Source organism: Podarcis vaucheri (genome assembly GCF_965113315.1).
Source record: "Podarcis vaucheri genome assembly, chromosome: 9".
Classification (NCBI taxonomy): Eukaryota; Metazoa; Chordata; class Lepidosauria; order Squamata; family Lacertidae; genus Podarcis; species Podarcis vaucheri.
Window position 1 is genome coordinate 15029048 of NC_138767.1, and position 17828 is coordinate 15046875.

The 17828-nt window shown below is 49.0% G+C and overlaps 1 protein-coding gene across 1 annotated transcript in view; it reads left to right on the plus strand.

Annotated features, from left to right (window-relative positions):
- The window catches only part of ARHGAP24 (Rho GTPase activating protein 24), a 436664-nt gene that overhangs the window by 1586 nt on the left and 417250 nt on the right, over positions 1–17828 (plus strand). The gene's annotated exons all lie outside the window — the stretch shown is intronic.

Genomic DNA, 17828 nt, shown 5'->3' on the forward strand with positions numbered 1-17828 from the left:
TTCTATACTTGCTTCCTCCTTTCCACCACATGATTTCCCCTCTTCCTAATCAACACATCTTTGCATGAGATTTTGTCTGAAATACATATTTTTGCAAAGCAATTTCTTCTTACATCATGCATTTTCGCATGCTGTTTTCAACCAGCTCAAATTGTTTGTTGTTCATGGGAGACAGGCAGAGAAAACTGTCAGGGCAGGACAGATCGGGGTGGCCGGTCCCAGGAATAAGAGGGTAGAAGAGGGAGCCTGTAAAAATAAAAGATGTAATAAAGCTTCCATATTAAGTGAGGCAAAAAAATCTCTCCTTGAAAGAGGCTGCTGGCTGAAAGGAACTGGACTGAATTACAAGCTGTGGGGGCTGTAATATGAAATCTATTTGAGAAGCGGTGGAAGAGGGCTTGGGGTCAACAGACTCATTTTGTTGAGGGCATATTTACAGAGGGCCTTTGAATGACAAGGTCAAGGTAAAAAAAAGAAAAAGAGGGTAACCTATTATATCCATGGACTGCTCTGGAAATGAGGGGAGCTGCTTCCAGTTTCCTCTGCGGAGTTGCCTCATCAAAATATGAAATATTAGGGACTTTGGTCTCGGAGCTGCATCCACAGAGTTCTTGAGAGCTGTGATGTTCTTTTTTTTTTATAAAATTTTTATTAGTTTTACAAAAGTTTTTATAACAAACAAACATAAAAGAAAAACAAACAAACAAACAAATATAATTTCAAAATATCCTTTCATAGACTTCTTTCCTCGGACTTCCCCATACCTCCCCTTTCTGCATCCTCATGTCCAAATTTTATAGCAACTTATAAATGTTCTTTCCCATCCTAATTCATCATAGTCCTTTCTTAATCTAATCTTATATTACTGCAACCCTTTCTCTCTGTAAAATCTCGACATTCTAAGCTTCATCAAGTTTATAATAGTTCTTAAGATAAATCTTGAATTTCTTCCAGTCTTCTTCCGCAGTCTCCTTTCCCTGGTCACGAATTCTGCTCGTCATTTCCGCCAATGTCATATAGTCAATCACTTTCATCTGCCATTCTTCCAAGGTGGGTAAATCTTGTGTCTTCCAATACTTTGCGATCAGTATTCTTGCTGCTGTTGTTGCATACATGAAAAAAGTTCTATCCTTTTTTGGCACCAATTGGCCGACAATGCCCAAGAGAAAGGCCTCTGGTTTCTTAAGGAAGGTATATTTAAATACCTTTTTCATTTCATTATATATCATCTCCCAGAAAGCCTTAATCTTCGGGCATGTCCACCAAAGATGATAAAAAGTACCTTCAGTTTCCTTACATTTCCAACATTTGTTATCAGGCAAATGGTAAATTTTTGCTAGCTTAACTGGGGTCATGTACCACCTATAGACCATTTTCATAACATTTTCCTTTAAAGCACTACATGCCGTAAATTTAATACCAGTGTTCCACAACCTTTCCCAGTCAGCAGACATAATATTATGACCAATATCCTGTGCCCACTTAATCATAACTGATTTAACTGTTTCATCTTGTGTATTCCATTTCAACAGCAAGTTATACATTCTTGACAAGTTCTTAGTATTGGGTTCTAACAGTTCTGTCTCAAGTTTTGATTTTTCCACCTGGAAGCCAATTTTCCTGTCTTGTTTGAAAACCTCCATTATTTGATAGTAGTGGAGCCAATCTTGTACTTTTGGTTTTAGTTTTTCATGGCTCTTTAATTTCAGTTTCTCTCCATCCTGTTCTAAGATCTCACAATACTTTGGCCATCCGTCCTCCATATTAACTTTCTTGTGGGCCTTAGCCTCTAAGGGTGACAACCATCTAGGGGTTTTGTTTTCCAACAGATCTTTATATCTCATCCAAACATTGAACAACGCTTTCCTTACAATATGATTTTTAAAGGCACTATGCACTTTGATTTTGTCATACCATAGATATGCATGCCAGCCAAATGCATTATTGAAACCTTCTAAGTCCAAGATATCTGTATTCTCGAGGAGCATCCACTCTTTCAGCCAGCAGAATGCTGCTGCTTCATAGTACAATTTTAAGTCCGGCAGGGCAAATCCCCCTCTTTCTTTTGCATCTGTTAATATTTTATATTTTATTCTGGGCTTTTTGCCCTGCCAGACAAATTTCGCAATATCTTTCTGCCACCTCTTGAAATTGCAGGGCCATCTTGTTATTTTTCTGGTATTCCTCCAACAGCTCCCAGTTGTTGTTCCTCCTCTGTTGGTGGTGGAAGGTTCTGTCCAAACGAAAGGTTCAGGATGTCAATTACACTCCTTTGCTCAGCAATTGGGTCTACAGTTCCTTTCTGTAGGTCTTCCTGATTTCTTTGCAGGAACCTGTCTTTATCCTGTATCGTCTTTATTTTCACCTTCTTCCCTCTATAGTCAAAAGACAGTCCCTGTGGAAATTCCCACCTGAAAAGAATGGTGTTCTTCTTCAACAGGTAGACCAAATCCTTATAAGAAGCTCTCAAGTCCAAAATATGTTTAGGAATATCTTTAAAGATCTGTATCGGGGAGTTCCCAATTTGTAAGGCCTTTTCAAAGTGCAGTCTTAGAATTTTGTCTCTTTCCTCCTTCGATCTCAAGGTAATCAGACAGTCTCTCGGCGCCTTTCTGTTCTGTCTTCTGCCCAGTCTAAATGCTGTTGTGATTTTAAATTCGTCTTCCTCTAGGTCTTCCCAGAAATCAGCAAACTCTTTCGTTAAAAAGTCCGTAAGATTGTCTCCTTCGTCCTCTGGAATTGATCGTAATTTCAAATTCCTTTCTTTTCTTTGTAGTTCCCACAATGCCAGAGTTGTGTCGTGGTCATAGACCTTCCTGGCAATCGGTTCTAATTTTTCCTGGGTCTCTCCAGCAATAGTTCTGGCTTCCTCTGCAATTTGACGTGTGGCAGAATTTTCTTGTGTAAGCCTGTTTATAGATTCTGTATTCAGGTCAAGTCTTGTTGTTAAATCTGTCAATTTCTGTGAATTCTCTGTCAATTTCTTGGTATTTTCAGCCGTCTGCTTTGTTAGATTCTCCAGAGACTGGTTTATCTTAAAAAGGGCTTGCGACACTGCATCCATGGAGACTGCTGTACCTTTTTCTTGTCCTGTTGTCACTGTAGGGGTTATGCCTGAAATCGAGCCTCTTTTCTTGTGTTGCTGTAGCTGTTGTTGATATTGCCTTGTCTTGACTCTCGTGCTTATCTCATCTGCTGGGCCACTCATATCTCAAGGTCGTTTCCCACGAGAGCCTTCTCCTAGAGGAAAATTCCACTGTCCCAAAGCGTAGCAACTTTTAATTTACCCTCTAGAGGGAGCAAATCAAAATGTCCGTAAACAAAGGCAAGGAGTATTTGAAAAGCAAATTTATCGGGAGGCTTCTATATGTATATTGCAACACTTTCTCATTAAATAAAGTCCCAGCCTTCCCTGATATATTGTATCCACAAAGTCCCAAAACTTTGTATCAAATAAGCAATGAGACTTCCACTTTGTTACTTTCACAAGAGTCTAAAGTCAGTTCAGTGTTCCTTTGTTCTAATAGCAGTTTGTGCCAGGTTGAAGGCTGCAGAGAGTTCCCTTTCCTTTCAGTTGGTCATGCAGCTTATAGAGTCACTTATTCCTCCCCTCTGCCCTGCAAGCTAGAGGGGATAGTCAAAGTCCAAATGTCGGATTCAAGCAGTTAAAAACAATATCCCATACGGATGCAGCTCAGTAACTTTCGTTGCTTTAATTGTCATGCAGTCGGGGGAAGGCAGACTTCCTTAATTTTCGCCTTTCCCGTTTTCAGCCTAATTTCAGATAGTTTTGGCACGAATAGAGATTCAATCTTACTCACGGGTCTTTTTTGTCCAAATTGTTCAGGAAGGGAATCGGCGCTCTCCACTAATGGCGACGCGGCTTCACCCTGCGGGCTGGGTAGCGATTCTCAGCACCGCGCTCCCCGTTGTCGTTCCGGAGCCTTTAAAAAGGCTCTTTCTGCGGTAAAGGGGGGCGCTTCAGGTGCCCACCGAATCTCCTTGTTCACAGGCTCCGTTCCTGTGATTTTAGGGGTCCCCCGCTTGCCGTAGCGGGTCAGACCCGAACTCGCAGAGCCGTCCTCTCTCCGGAGCTCGGAGAGGGAGCAGCCATTAGCGCTGGCGCCGAACCGGAAGTCCCGAGAGCTGTGATGTTCTTAAGCACCAGTCATGAAAGTTAAACATGGTAGACCTGGCAACTCTTTATCTTTCTATCCACCGCAAAAATAAGCTTTGTTCTAGTGAGAAAGCATATGGCTATATTTATTGTGACCCCATACAGCCTGAGCAAAAATAGAAGAGGACTGTCATCCCTGGGGACTGACACAGGGCTCCCACTAGGTGGTGTTAAAGCCAATTTGTGGCTCCTGGATTTAAAAGACACATACAGCATCTTTTATCCCGTCTGTCTTGTCTTTGGGCTTATCTACACTTAAATTTCCTCTGCTTACATTTTTTTCCCCTCCAGAATTTCCCCCACAAAAATGCTTCTCTTGATGAAAACCCAAACTGATGTTTGCTCTGATTGAGCGCTAAGGAGCGGCCTTTTGCAGGGCAAAAGCTCCAGGGCAAAAAACAACAACCACCAGAAAACCCCTATCTCACTCGGACACAGAGCTTTAAAGCTTGGTTTCCTGACACTCTTCTAACTCTAAAATTCTATGCTTTGAGGTTTCTGAATGTTTTAAATAGACGCAATGCTTCTAGAGACCTGGGGCAGTACAGGTTTTGCAGGGTATCCAGACAAACATGGGCTCGTAAGCAACAGAAGTTCTCTTTTCCTTTTCATACTTTGTTCTAAGTTCATAGCCTCACTGTACCCACAAATGGCACATTCTACCCAAGGATAGCTACATAGGAACATAGGCAGCTGCATTATACATACCATTGGTCCATTTATAGCTCAGTTTTTACTCTGACCGAAGTCTAAACTTAATTCTCTTCTCTTAGGCAAAGATCACAAGACAACCTGCTGGTAGCCAGATTCTGCACCCAGATTTGTAGGCACAGATCATCCTCTAGAATAAAATAGCTTACTAGGAAAATGCTGAAGTCTCCCTTTGAGGTGCCTCAGGGTCAATTTTTATGGTAGCCCAAATCTCAGTTGTACAAGTGTATGTATATATCTCAATTTTAACTCATGAGCTATTGCTGCAATCTGCTCTGATTGTATATTTTATCTTTATGAATGTTGTTTTTATTGTGTTATGCAAACTGGTCTTTGACCATAATAAATTATCTATCTATCTATCTATCTATCTATCTATCTATCTATCTATCTACTATGACCAGCGGTGGCATTCCAGGTTTTCTGGCAGGTTTATCTCCCAGTTTCAGGTTGAAACTGGGACATTCTGCATGCAAAGCAGATGCTTATGACTTTCCTCAAAAGCTGTCCCAAACAGGTACATTTTGTAGCCCTGTTTGTAAAAGCAACAGCTTGCCGTGGCTGCTGAATTGCACCATTGAACTCGAAATCTGAAGGCAACCTTCCACAAAGTTATGCCCTCTAGACATAGCTCCCATCATTCCTGACCCTTGGCCATGCTTCCTGAGCTTGAATCCAAACATTCACCATGCTAGAGAAGGCTGTTCTAAGGCCTGCTTTCGCCCCACCCGAAGGCACACTCTTGACTGTTGACAGTTGGGTCATCTGGAAAAGATTAAAGGCAAAATGCTTCACTTAACAGTTCAGGACAGAATGTCGCTAGGCTAAGTATTTAGTTTCCTCCTCAGCACAGCCATTTTTTATTTTTATTTTTAAGTGGTGTTCAGTATAAAATATCCGCCTCATAAAAGTCCCCATTCATTGTGGAACCATAAACAGCTCACACGGGAGATCTGGTGTCCAAAAGTTGGGTCCTGTTGCATGGAAAGCAGAAACCTGCTTTCAAGGGTTTGGTAGAAACTTCGGTTTCCTGAGGGAATTTGCGTTGGAGGAAAACAAAGTGAACATCACCAAAGACTGCCTTTTTCAGATGTCCTGTGGGATTTTTTTTGCCTGTGTTCCTTCAAACAGCAGCCCACCATAATGTTTCACGATCCGCTACCAAAATCACCCACTGCGCCACAGTTTCAAAAGTGGATTGCGCGATGTTGCAGAGCGAGGATGCTGTTTGAGAAAGTGGAAAGTGACAAATAATTTTTTAAAATGACAAGAGTGCACCATGAAGCACACCCTCCTCTTTTGCCATGCCAACACTACCCACAAGCTATGCCCCGCCTCTTCCTGTCATACCAGGCGAATGGGAAGGAAAAAGGGGAAGACAGGGCAACCTGCGGGAGAAAATAGAGGGGAGGGATATCAAGGACCAGCGTGCAAGAAAGCAGGAAGCTGCTGCAGCCCAGCAGGATCACAACTGGTGCACCATTCAGCTGATTTCTTTCTTTTTTAAAAAAACATTTTAATATTTTCCTCCTTAAACAGCATTTTCAACATCACAATACCAAACACAAAGACTTTCTGCTCTGCTGAGCATCCGGCTTCCCTTCCGTAGGTTTTCCACTTTCAAATCCAATTGCGCAGTTTAGATCTTTAGCCTATTGTCCACATTGTAGGATTTCAATCCTGCTCGTGTCTTCATATTTTTGCAATTATTATTCAAATATGCAATAAATTTACTCCAGTCCCATTGGAATTTCTGATCGTCCTGGTCTCGAATTCTGCAAGTCAGTCTGGCCAGTTCTGCAAAGTCCATCATCTTCACCTGCCACTCTGCAATGGTAGGTGCCTCCTGTTAACTTTCACTTTGGGGCCAATAAAGTTCTCGCTGCCACTGTGGCGTACATAAATAGTCTTTCATCTATCTTCGCAATTTCCTCTCCCATCAAACCTAGCAAAAATGCTTCCGGTTTTTGGGGGGAGGTGTATCTAAACATCTTTTTTAGTTCATTATAGATCAATTCCCAGAATATTTTTACTTTGTCACAGTCCACCACATATGGTAGAAGTCACCGTCTGATTCTTTACATTTCAAGCATGTTTTATCTCTCATTCTCCCCCCCCTGCACCAGACACCCTTTTTTAAAATTAAAAATGTTCTTGATATTCAAAAGTGTGTGCAATGTCTCTCTCTTGTATTTTCTCTCTTCCATGTAACATTTTTACAAATCAGTTTCATTTGTTGAGACATTAGGAGGAAAAGGGGGAAAGAGGTGGAGGTGGGGAGGTGGGGTGGGGTGGCAATGTCTCTATTTTATTTACTATATGAAGGGTTTTGTGTCAGCGTTGCTTGTGCAAGTTCTCTGCTGTTCACTTGTGTTTCTTTGGTGGTGAGAGAGGTTGGGGTTGCCTAGGGTTTGGTTGTTCATTTGTGGTTGGCTGCGGTGGTCTTTGTTTTCATGTGTGAGTGGGGTGGGTGGGTGTTTTGGATCAGGTTAGCCATATTGATCTGTATGCTGTTGGTGGATTTTTGTTGTTGTCTTGTTGGGCTGTGTATGTGATAAAGGGGAGCCATACAAGAGTGAAGGTGTCTTCTTCTATTTGTCCCCGTGTCAGTTTCAGTTTATTGGTTAATTTTTCTAGCAGGGCTGTTTCCCATACTATTTGGTACCATTGGTCCATGATCTCTCATTCTATACATTTTAGCTAACTTTACTGGTGTCAAATACCATCTATACATCATCTTCATTACATTTTCTTTTAATGCCATGCACGCTGTAAATTTCAAATTTTCATTCCACAATTTTATCCATGAATCAAACACAATGTTATGCCCAAAATCTAGTGCCCATTTTATCACCACTTCTTTCACTTCCTCATCTTTGGTAAACCATTCTAACAACAAATTGTACATCTTAGATAAAAGTTTACTTCTGCTTTCCAACAGATCGATTTGAAATCTTGATGTTTTGTTTTCAAAACCAACCTTTCTCTTTTCGACATTAAATATGTCATTAACTTGATGATATTGCATCCATTCAGCTGATTTCTTTTTGGGAGATGGTTGAAGCCCATGGATGTGCAATGGGTGGGTGGCTGGGACTCAGAGACTTCCTTCTTGAGGCCAGTTCACATCTGGCCCCAGCCTGGGTGTGAACCTAAAGTATGTGGAATTTGATTGATCTGGCGCGACCCCCGCTAATTGATTTGCGATCCTCAATTAGCTCTTTACTGCCCGGCACACTTCTCCTGCCGCACGCTCTGCTCCGAGCTCTCAGTCACGCCGTAGCAGAGATATCACAGCGGTGTAGAACTGTCACGTAGCTTGGCTTCCAGACAAACACACACAGTCCAGGTTTGTCTATTTACAGCTTTTATTCCAACATTTCTCAGGAATTTCCAGGACTATTTGCAGCCATGACAAAACTGCATCCTTTCCCCACAAAGTACAGAGTGGGACTGGCATACTCTTCCCAAGCTCCTCCCAAGCTTCCAAAATTGACGTCAGAATGGTGTGGCATCATGGGAAGAACTTAACCCGTTAAGTTCCAACCTCAACACTCCCCCTTGCTGCACCTTCTGACAAGACCCTTTTGAGCCCAACACCTTACCCTTTGCCTTGTGCTCCTTCCAAGCATCTTTCCCAGGCACCTGTTGAACCCTTTCAACACTTCCAGAATCACACTGTGCGAATTTCGCCCACGCACATGTTGCCTGGTACCTTTCAGGTGGAATGCCCTTTGTTGTGCGACTAGACCTTCTGGGTATAAACTCAGATGTTACCTCTGACTCACTGCCACCAGGAAATGTGTCCTCAGCATCACGGGATTCCCCCTCTGACTTAAAACGTTTTCGAATCCTCTCCATTACACTCACAGGGGAACTGGGCTCGCTTTTGGCCTCCCTTTTTACAACTTGTGGAGATGCTACAGATACCTCCTCCTGTTCCTGACTTTGGTCAGTTACCTGATCGTCATCATCAGACTCAGCTTCTCCTTCCTCCCCCTCAGAATCTTCCTGTTCTGAATCAGAGAGACACTCTGAAAGAACATCACGCTTGACAGCAGCTTGTGTCTTTTTATCCTGCTCATAGAACTCAGCGTGTTTACTGATCAGTAACTTACTCTGATCACCTGATGGAAATGCAAACCTCCATGCACTCGCTGTTGGCTCATACCCACAGAAGATCATTTTTCGGAACTTGGATCCATCTGGCCCCTGTAAAGCAGCAGGTACCGGCACAGACGCACGTGACCCGAACATACGCAAAAAATGAATCTGGGGTTTCCTGCCATGCAACAAACCAAATGGTGTGTCCCCTACCATGGAATTGTAGGTGCGATTCCAGGTGAAGCTTACATACTTGATTGCCTCCAGCCAAAACCTTGGAGGTAACCCAGAGTCTTCCAGCAACACCTGTGCAGTTTTAACCAGAGCCTGACACTTCAGCTCTGCCACCCCCCACTGATTGGGTGAAGTCACTGTGTGACGTATCCCTTTCTTGCGAAAGTACTTCTGCAAAGCAGAACCTGTAAACTCAGCTCCTCTGTCACTTGTGACAGCTTGCACTTTGGTGGAAAACCTTTGTTCCACCCCCTCAATCCACCCTTTGATCAGCTGTGCTGCATCATCCTTGGATTTGAGACCATGTATCCAGGAATTCTGAGTAAAATCCTCCTGCATCGTAAGCAGAAACCTTGACCCTCCCAGACTTGGTTCTTTTACAGGACCCAACAGATCTATGTGAATCAGTTCAAAAGGCCTAGTGGTTATACTCTCAACCTTTGGATAACTGCAACCTTTTACCTTTGCCAGTCTGCAAGTTTCACAACTTACAGCATGTCCACATTCTGAGATATTACAACCATTGGAAACTTCCGGCAGCACCTGTAGTTCTTCTAAAGAACTATGAGCTGTTCGTGTATGCCAAGCATGTACGCATGAATCATGATTGGGAATTGTAGCACGCAGTGCTTGTGCTTTCTCAACCTTCCCACCACCCTCCAGAGACGTTTTAAGAATGAAGAGATCATTCTGCCCCTTTTTAACCTTGGCAAGCATCCTCCCTCCTTTGGAGATCGTGCACACATCACCCTGAAACAAACCGTAAATCCCTTTTTCAGTAAATAAGGCACAGATAAAAGACAGTGGTGCATCCCAGGAACAGTACAACACTCCAACGTTTCCTGTAAAATACAAAAATGCAGATTTACAGCATTAGTCATATTTCTTTTCTGTCCATTTGCAAACAGTACAGTTTTCCCGGCCGGAATTGCCTTGCAATTCCACCTCTCGACAGCAGGTGTCTCTGGAATCAAATTGCGATTAGCTGCAGAGTCAATAACAAAACTTAGCTCTTGGCTTGCCCCACAGCTGTCTTCAGCCAACGCCAGACTAGCCGTGATCTGATAAATCTCCTCATGTTGTTTTCCTCGTCCTTCTCTTGCGTTCCCACGCTGACCTCCCCTTCCAGACTGGTTCCCATGGAAACCCGACTGATTCCCATGGAAGGTGTCCTTGAAGCCTTCCTGTGCAGCTGCTCTCGCTTTCTGTGGGCAGTCTCTTTTGAAATGACTGTGAGATCCACACACGTAACACCGAAGAAATCCAGTGGAAAAACACTGCCCGGGGCTCCTCCCAGCTGGCCTCCTTCTCCTTCTTCCGGAAAAGCACTCCTTGCCAGCTCCGCCCCCCCTGAACTGCCGCTCCATTCCAGCAGATTCAGTGGAAAACTTTTCAAACTTGCCTTTGGAACTTTCCGCCCCCCCGACTTGCTCACTAGCACTCCTTGAGGCTAAATCATCAGGAACAGGGGCTCCAGCCATCTCTAGGTGTCAGGGGTTCAGGAGCAGAGGCGAGGGCAAGGGAGGAAACAGAGAGCGAGGGGGAGGAGGCAGAAGAAAGGATGAGTGATGACGACGACCCGAGATCTCCGAGTCTTTCCAGTGAATCAGAAGATTCACAAAAAGGAGCACCAGTGGCCAGGGCAAGGGGGGAGACTAGGGGGACACCCCAGGAAGAAAGAGCCAGAGGGGACTCAGAGGGGAGCAGTTGGAGATCGGGACCAACGTCACCGCCAGAGAGTAGGAAAGAGGAAGAGCGCCAGGGAGCAAGCGCTGGCAGCTCGCAACAGGAGGGAGGGCACGAGTCAGGAGTGGCCACACCTTCATCGGGGAGCGAAGTGACGGTTAGACGGAAAGTGGAAGGTTGGGCGCGCGCGCCAAGTTCAAATGCACAGGAAGGTGGCGCAGTAGGCAGCCCGGAAAGGGAGCCAGGTCCTAAAGCCCGGCGCAAGGAGACAGGAGAGTCAGGGGGGTCAGCGTCAGAAGAATCCCGGAAGGAAGAGACCCAGGGGGGCAGAGGGACCCAGAGGAGAACTGTCAGGCGGAAAAGGTGGAGCAGGGCTAGGATATTAAGTTGGTGCGCAAGGGGCGGAGACTCAGACGGAGCTTCGCCGATCTAAGCATAAGACGTAGGGTTGCACGCAGCAGCTCGAGAATGGAGACTGTAACTCAATAAAGACTTTTATTTAACGATCGCTGGCTAGCGTGATCCTCTGTGAGCTAGGATCTGGAAGTAACCCTGACAGTAAGCTCCGTCTCTTCAAATTGTGGGCATCCACGGCCTCGCGGAGAGGAGGGAAAGCGGGTGCCTACAAGAGAGCTCACGAACGGCAGACAATATGACGGCCGAACAGCAAATAACGGAACTCAGAGAAGCAGTTTCACGACTGAATGCCGAGGCGCTGGCGTCCAGGAAGAGAGAGAAGGAAGCAGCTGCCGCCTACAGGGATCTCCAGGTCAGGTTGGACGTGCTTACGAAGCAAGGGCAACAGACACCCAAATCAGAGGGGATTGGGTTGGGGAGACGCACAGGCGGTCTAGTCTCGCACTTCGATGGGAATTTGCAACAGTACCCCAACTTTAGAGCAGACGTAATGTGTGCACTGCAACTACTGCACAAAGACTTTAGAGATGAACAAGAGAAAGTGGGGTTCATCATGTCCCATTTGCATGGAGACGCAAAAGCATGGCTGCGCAATTTGTGGAGAGATAAGGATCCTGCGCTCCAAAATGCGGACGCCTTTATTAAAGCGATGGATGGCTGTTTTTTATCAAGCATTGACGTGGATCTTGCCCGAAAGGAGGTGCATGGACTAAGGCAAGGGAGGGCCAGCGTAAGGCAGTATCATGCCCGCTTTTTCGCTTTGGTCAGTGCCCTGGAATGGGACAGAGATTCGGCTCCTGTCAGAGACCTTTTTTGGGAGGGCTTGCACAACTCGGTTAAAGATGAGATTGCGAGGGGGGAGAGACCCCGGACCACGCAGGAGATCGTTCAGAGGGCGCTGGCGGTGGGGGTGCGGCTGGAAGAACGTCCGTGGAGCAGGGACGAAGGGCGCAGCGGGCGCGAACCAGCCAGGGGCTCCTCCTTCCTTCCCAGAGAAGCAGCGCGTGCGCAATCCACGCCTCCAACAGGGGGAGGGGTGGAACCGATGGAGGTTGGGAGTGCAAGGGCTCAGTCAGCAGCCAGAGCCCTAGCACCGGCAGCAGTGAAAGCGAAGCCTCCTAGAGGGAACAGGAAGTGTTATATCTGCGAGGATCCAGGGCATATGGCGAAAGAGTGTCCCCGGAGGCTCCACAAGCACACTGCAGCCTCAGCAATGGTGACTGCAGCAACGCAGCACGGAGAACCACAGCAGGGAAACGACGATGTCTGGCTGGAGGAAGAGGCACTGGGGCCCAGCCAGACGTGTCAGTGAAGCAGTCCCCAGAGATTTTACCGCCCATGGACCCCCTCCCGCCCAAGCCAGTAGTGAGGCTCACCGCATCGCTCCAGCTACCCAATGGAATCACCATGGACGTGCCAATCACCGTCGACTCGGGAAGCAATGCAGACTTCATAGGGCAGGACTTTGTCGACCGGCACGCTATACAGTTGCTGCCTGCCACGCTGCCCCTGCAGGTTGTCACGGTGGATGGCAGGGAGCTGTTAGGGGGGCAAGTGGTGAAGCAGACACCACCTATGGTGCTGCGGCTTGGAAATCACAGGGAAATCATCAGCTTCAACGTCACTCAACTCTTGGACACGCCTATTGTATTGGGCATGAATTGGCTGGACAAGCACAGCCCGACGCTGGCTTGGTACCAGAGACAGCTGACCTTCGGCTCTTCCTTTTGTGCTGAACACTGCATCATGCCCCAGCAGGAAGGGGAGCAAGAGGAGTCACAGCTGCTGCTAGGCACGCTGCAAGCGATTCCCCACAAGTACGCAGAATTTTTGGAGGTTTTCTGCGAGAAGGAGGCAGACAAGCTACCCCCCCACAGACCATATGACTGCAAAATTGACCTGCTGCCGGGGGCGGCGCTGCCCAAAGGGAAGCTGTATTCCATGTCTGAAGACGAACTGCAGGAACTCAAAGAGTTCATAGATCATAATTTGAAGCGCGGTTTCATCCGAGAGTCCCAGGCAGCGGGGGGCAGTCCTGTATTCTTTGTGAAGAAGCGAGACACGCCCCAAAAAAGACTCGTAGTGGACTACCGCATTTTGAACAGTGTCACCAAGCCGTCGGACTTCCCCATGCCCCGAATCGACGACCTCCTCGCAAAAGTACGCAAGGGCAGCGTGTTCACCAAGTTGGACCTGCGAGGGGCGTACAACCTCATTCGCATGCGGGAAGGAGATGAGTGGAAGACAGCCATGTTCACGCCCCTGGGCACCTACGAATATAGAGTTATGCCTTTTGGATTGCAAAATGGCTCCCACGTTTTTCAAGCTTTCATGCATCACGTGTTGGCGGGGCTCCTCTACAAGACGTGCGTCTGTTTCTTGGATGACATCCTGATCTTTTCGGAATCGCAGCAGGAGCATGACAGACACGTCAGGGAAGTGCTGAGCAGGCTCCAGCAACATAGGCTTTACGCCAAGCTGGAGAAGTGCCAATTCGACGTGACGGAGGTGGATTTCCTGGGCTACAAGTTGTCTGACAAGGGGCTCGCCATGGACAGCGCCAAGGTTCGAGCGGTGTTGGATTGGAAAAGCCCACGCAACCGGAAGGAGGTCCAACGGTTTGTCGGCTTCGCGAACTTCTATCGCAAGTTCATCAAAGGCTTCGCTATGCAGACAGCGGCCATCACGGACACGCTCAGTTCCAAGAAAAAGAAGTTCATCTGGACAGCGCAGGCGGAGCAGTCCTTTCAGGCACTCAAGCGTCTTTTCGCGTCGGAGGAACAGCTGCTTCATGTCGACCCCAGCAGGCCGATGAGAGTTGAAACAGACGCCTCGGACAGGGCCGTCGGAGCAGTCCTGCTGCAGAAGGACCCGCAGGGGGTTTGGAGGCCCGGAGCGTTTTACTCCAGGAAGCTCAGCAAGTCCGAACAGAACTACACCATCTGGGACAGGGAGTTGCTGGCTATTCATGCAGCGTTCAAGGCATGGAGGCACTTCCTGATTGGAGCCAAGCACACGGTGCAGGTCTGCACGGACCACAAGAATCTGGAGCACTGGCGCACGGCACAGTTCCTGAACCAGAGGCAGATACGTTGGGCTGAGTTCTTTGCGAACTTCGACTTCCGGATAGAGTATGCCCCGGGGGACACCAACATCATGGCGGACGCGCTCTCCCGTAAGCCACAGTATCTGGAGGACGCCACGCCAGCGGCCGCCATACACATCTTCGCACCAACAGTGTGGGCGTGCGCTGCGGCGACAGTGGACCTGGAGGCGGTGCGACGAGCGTTGCAGAATGACTCCTTCGCGCAAGCAAAGATGGCAGAGATGCAAAGGGGCACGGCAGCGACCGACGGGTTCCAGCTGAGAGATGGATTGCTCATCCGCAAAGGGGCCATCTACGTGCCGGGAGACGAACTTCGCGCCAAGGTACTGCATCAGCTGCACGACGCGCCCACTGCCGGGCACTTTGGCAAGGAGAAGACGGTGGAATTAGTCGCCAGGGATTTCTGGTGGCCCGGAATGAGAGGGGAGGTCGCGGACTACGTGGCGAGGTGCGACACCTGCTAGAGGGCCAAACCAGTGCACAGACCGCCGGCCGGACTGTTGGAACCGCTGCAAACTCCGGTCGAACCATGGGAGAGAGTCGCCCTGGACTTCGTCACGGATCTGCCCAGCTCGAGAGGCAAGACGGCCGTGCTGGTGGTGGTGGACTTGTTCTCCAAGATGGCACATTTCATCCCGTGTGCGAAGGTGGCCATGGCGGAACAAACCGCCAAACTGTTCATAGACCACGTGTTCAAGGTTCACGGTCTGCCACGGTCTATTCTGTCCGACTGCGGGCGGCAGTTCATCTCGAATTTCTGGCAGAAGCTGATGGGCTTCCTAAACGTCAAGATCAACCTGGCGTCGGCGAGACACCCGCAGACCAACGGGCAAGCGGAGCGGGTCAATGCCATCATGCAGCAGTACCTGAGATGCTATGCGAATCAACAGCCTGCGACGTGGGTGGATTACCTGCCGCTCGCCTAGTTCGCCTACAACAACACGAAGCACGTGTCCACGGGGGTCACGCCGTTCTTCGCCAACAACGGGAGGCACCCCAGAACCTTCCCGGGACTGGAAAGACTGGTGGAGGGGGAGCCGCAGACAGCAGATGCGTTCGCGTCGGAGTTGCAGGAGGTCCACGATCAGCTGCGGCGGCACCTGGAGCTGGCCAAACACGCATACAAGGTGCAGGCAGACAAACACAGAAGGGTTGGCGAAGAGATCCATGTGGGAGACTGGGTCTGGTTAGCAGCCCACGCAGTGCCGGCCAGGTCGTTGGCCAAGAAGAAACTAGGGCATAAGCAACTGGGGCCCTACCAAGTCGAAGAGCAGGTCAACCCGGTGGCCTTCAGGCTGGCGCTTCCGGAGGGTTCCAGAATGCATCCGGTGTTCCACAGATCGGTGCTCACTCCCTACAAGGCACCGCACAGGTTTCAGGAATCCGGAACGGCGCCGAGTCCGCTCCGAGAGGGAACCAGGCAACGGGGAGTGGCACAGGAGGTGCGCCTCAACGAAGTCACGGAGATTTTGGACTCCAGATGGGGGGAAGAGGGGGTAGAATACCTTCTCGCTAAGGAGGGCACCCCGGCCAGTGCCAACAGCTGGGTGCCGGGCTACGCTTTAGATGAACCTCTGCTCAAGGAAGAGTTTCATGCCCTCTTCCCCCATAGGCCAATGCCAGCGGACTTTTTCGACGACTGGCTTTTCACGCCCACGCTTTCAGCCAGCACGTTCCGGGGGTTCGACTCGGATGAGGAACCGACACGAGACGCCCGTTCCCCGGAGGGGTCGCCCTCGGGATCTGCTTCAGAACCCTCGTATTGGTGGGATGATCGACCAGAGGAGCAGTGGCGCAGGAAGTGGCTGGAGGGTCCAGGACGAGCAACGCCTCCAGAAGGAAGCGAGGGAGAGACGGACATGGACGTTTTCGGGGACGACCAGGGTCTCGAGCACGGCGGCACAGAGATGGAAGCAGAGGTGACCGTCGTCGACGAGAGCAGGGAGGAAGAACCGGAAGACTTCGGATGGAGGCCCGCCACGGGAAGCGAACTGTACCCGACATTCGTCCCCTTGACACTGCAGCACCCAGTTCCCGCACCGGAAGGAGGGGAGGGGGGAAGAGGGGGCTTCGAGGGGGGGATGGATGTCAGGGGTTCAGGAGCAGAGGCGAGGGCAAGGGAGGAAACAGAGAGCGAGGGGGAGGAGGCAGAAGAAAGGATGAGTGATGACGACGACCCGAGATCTCCGAGTCTTTCCAGTGAATCAGAAGATTCACAAAAAGGAGCACCAGTGGCCAGGGCAAGGACTGGGCAGGACTAGGGGGACACCCCAGGAAGAAAGAGCCAGAGGGGACTCAGAGGGGAGCAGTTGGAGATCGGGACCAACGTCACCGCCAGAGAGTAGGAAAGAGGAAGAGCGCCAGGGAGCAAGCGCTGGCAGCTCGCAACAGGAGGGAGGGCACGAGTCAGGAGTGGCCACACCTTCATCGGGGAGCGAAGTGACGGTTAGACGGAAAGTGGAAGGTTGGGCGCGCGCGCCAAGTTCAAATGCACAGGAAGGTGGCGCAGTAGGCAGCCCGGAAAGGGAGCCAGGTCCTAAAGCCCGGCGCAAGGAGACAGGAGAGTCAGGGGGGTCAGCGTCAGAAGAATCCCGGAAGGAAGAGACCCAGGGGGGCAGAGGGACCCAGAGGAGAACTGTCAGGCGGAAAAGGTGGAGCAGGGCTAGGATATTAAGTTGGTGCGCAAGGGGCGGAGACTCAGACGGAGCTTCGCCGATCTAAGCATAAGACGTAGGGTTGCACGCAGCAGCTCGAGAATGGAGACTGTAACTCAATAAAGACTTTTATTTAACGATCGCTGGCTAGCGTGATCCTCTGTGAGCTAGGATCTGGAAGTAACCCTGACACTAGGCTTTCAGCTTCCATCTGCCCTAGGCCTCCTGCTGAGCCTTCACACAGACGTTTCAGCACACTCCAGGCCTCACACGCAGATTCAATGCTTCCCAGGTGATGTTGCAAATTAGCATGAACACCTGCTCTCAACATGCAGACCTCAGCTCTCATAGCTTTCTCCCTCTGCATTTTCTCCTCAGAGAAACAGACTTCAGCTTTCCTGCATCTCTGTCCACCAGCTGCACTGGTTCCCTCTGGGAAATGTCCCAAACTTCCGTGGCTATGAACCACGCTCTCACTCATCTTGCCCAGGTATTCCACGCTTGGGCGGTGAGTTCCTCAAGCTGTTTAAACGGAGCTTGAATCACCTCCTGGCCATCTGCCATGTTCTCCCGTTCTCCCAAGTGGGCCCCAAGCTGTACTTACAAAAGCACCAGCTCCTCTGGCGTGGAGAAACGATTCTTGGCAACACAGGCACTTTCTGCGTCTTTCAGCTTTCTTTCTTGCTTGCTTGCCTCCGCCTCCTTCCGTGCGTCTCTGCTCGACACCGCAGATTTCACA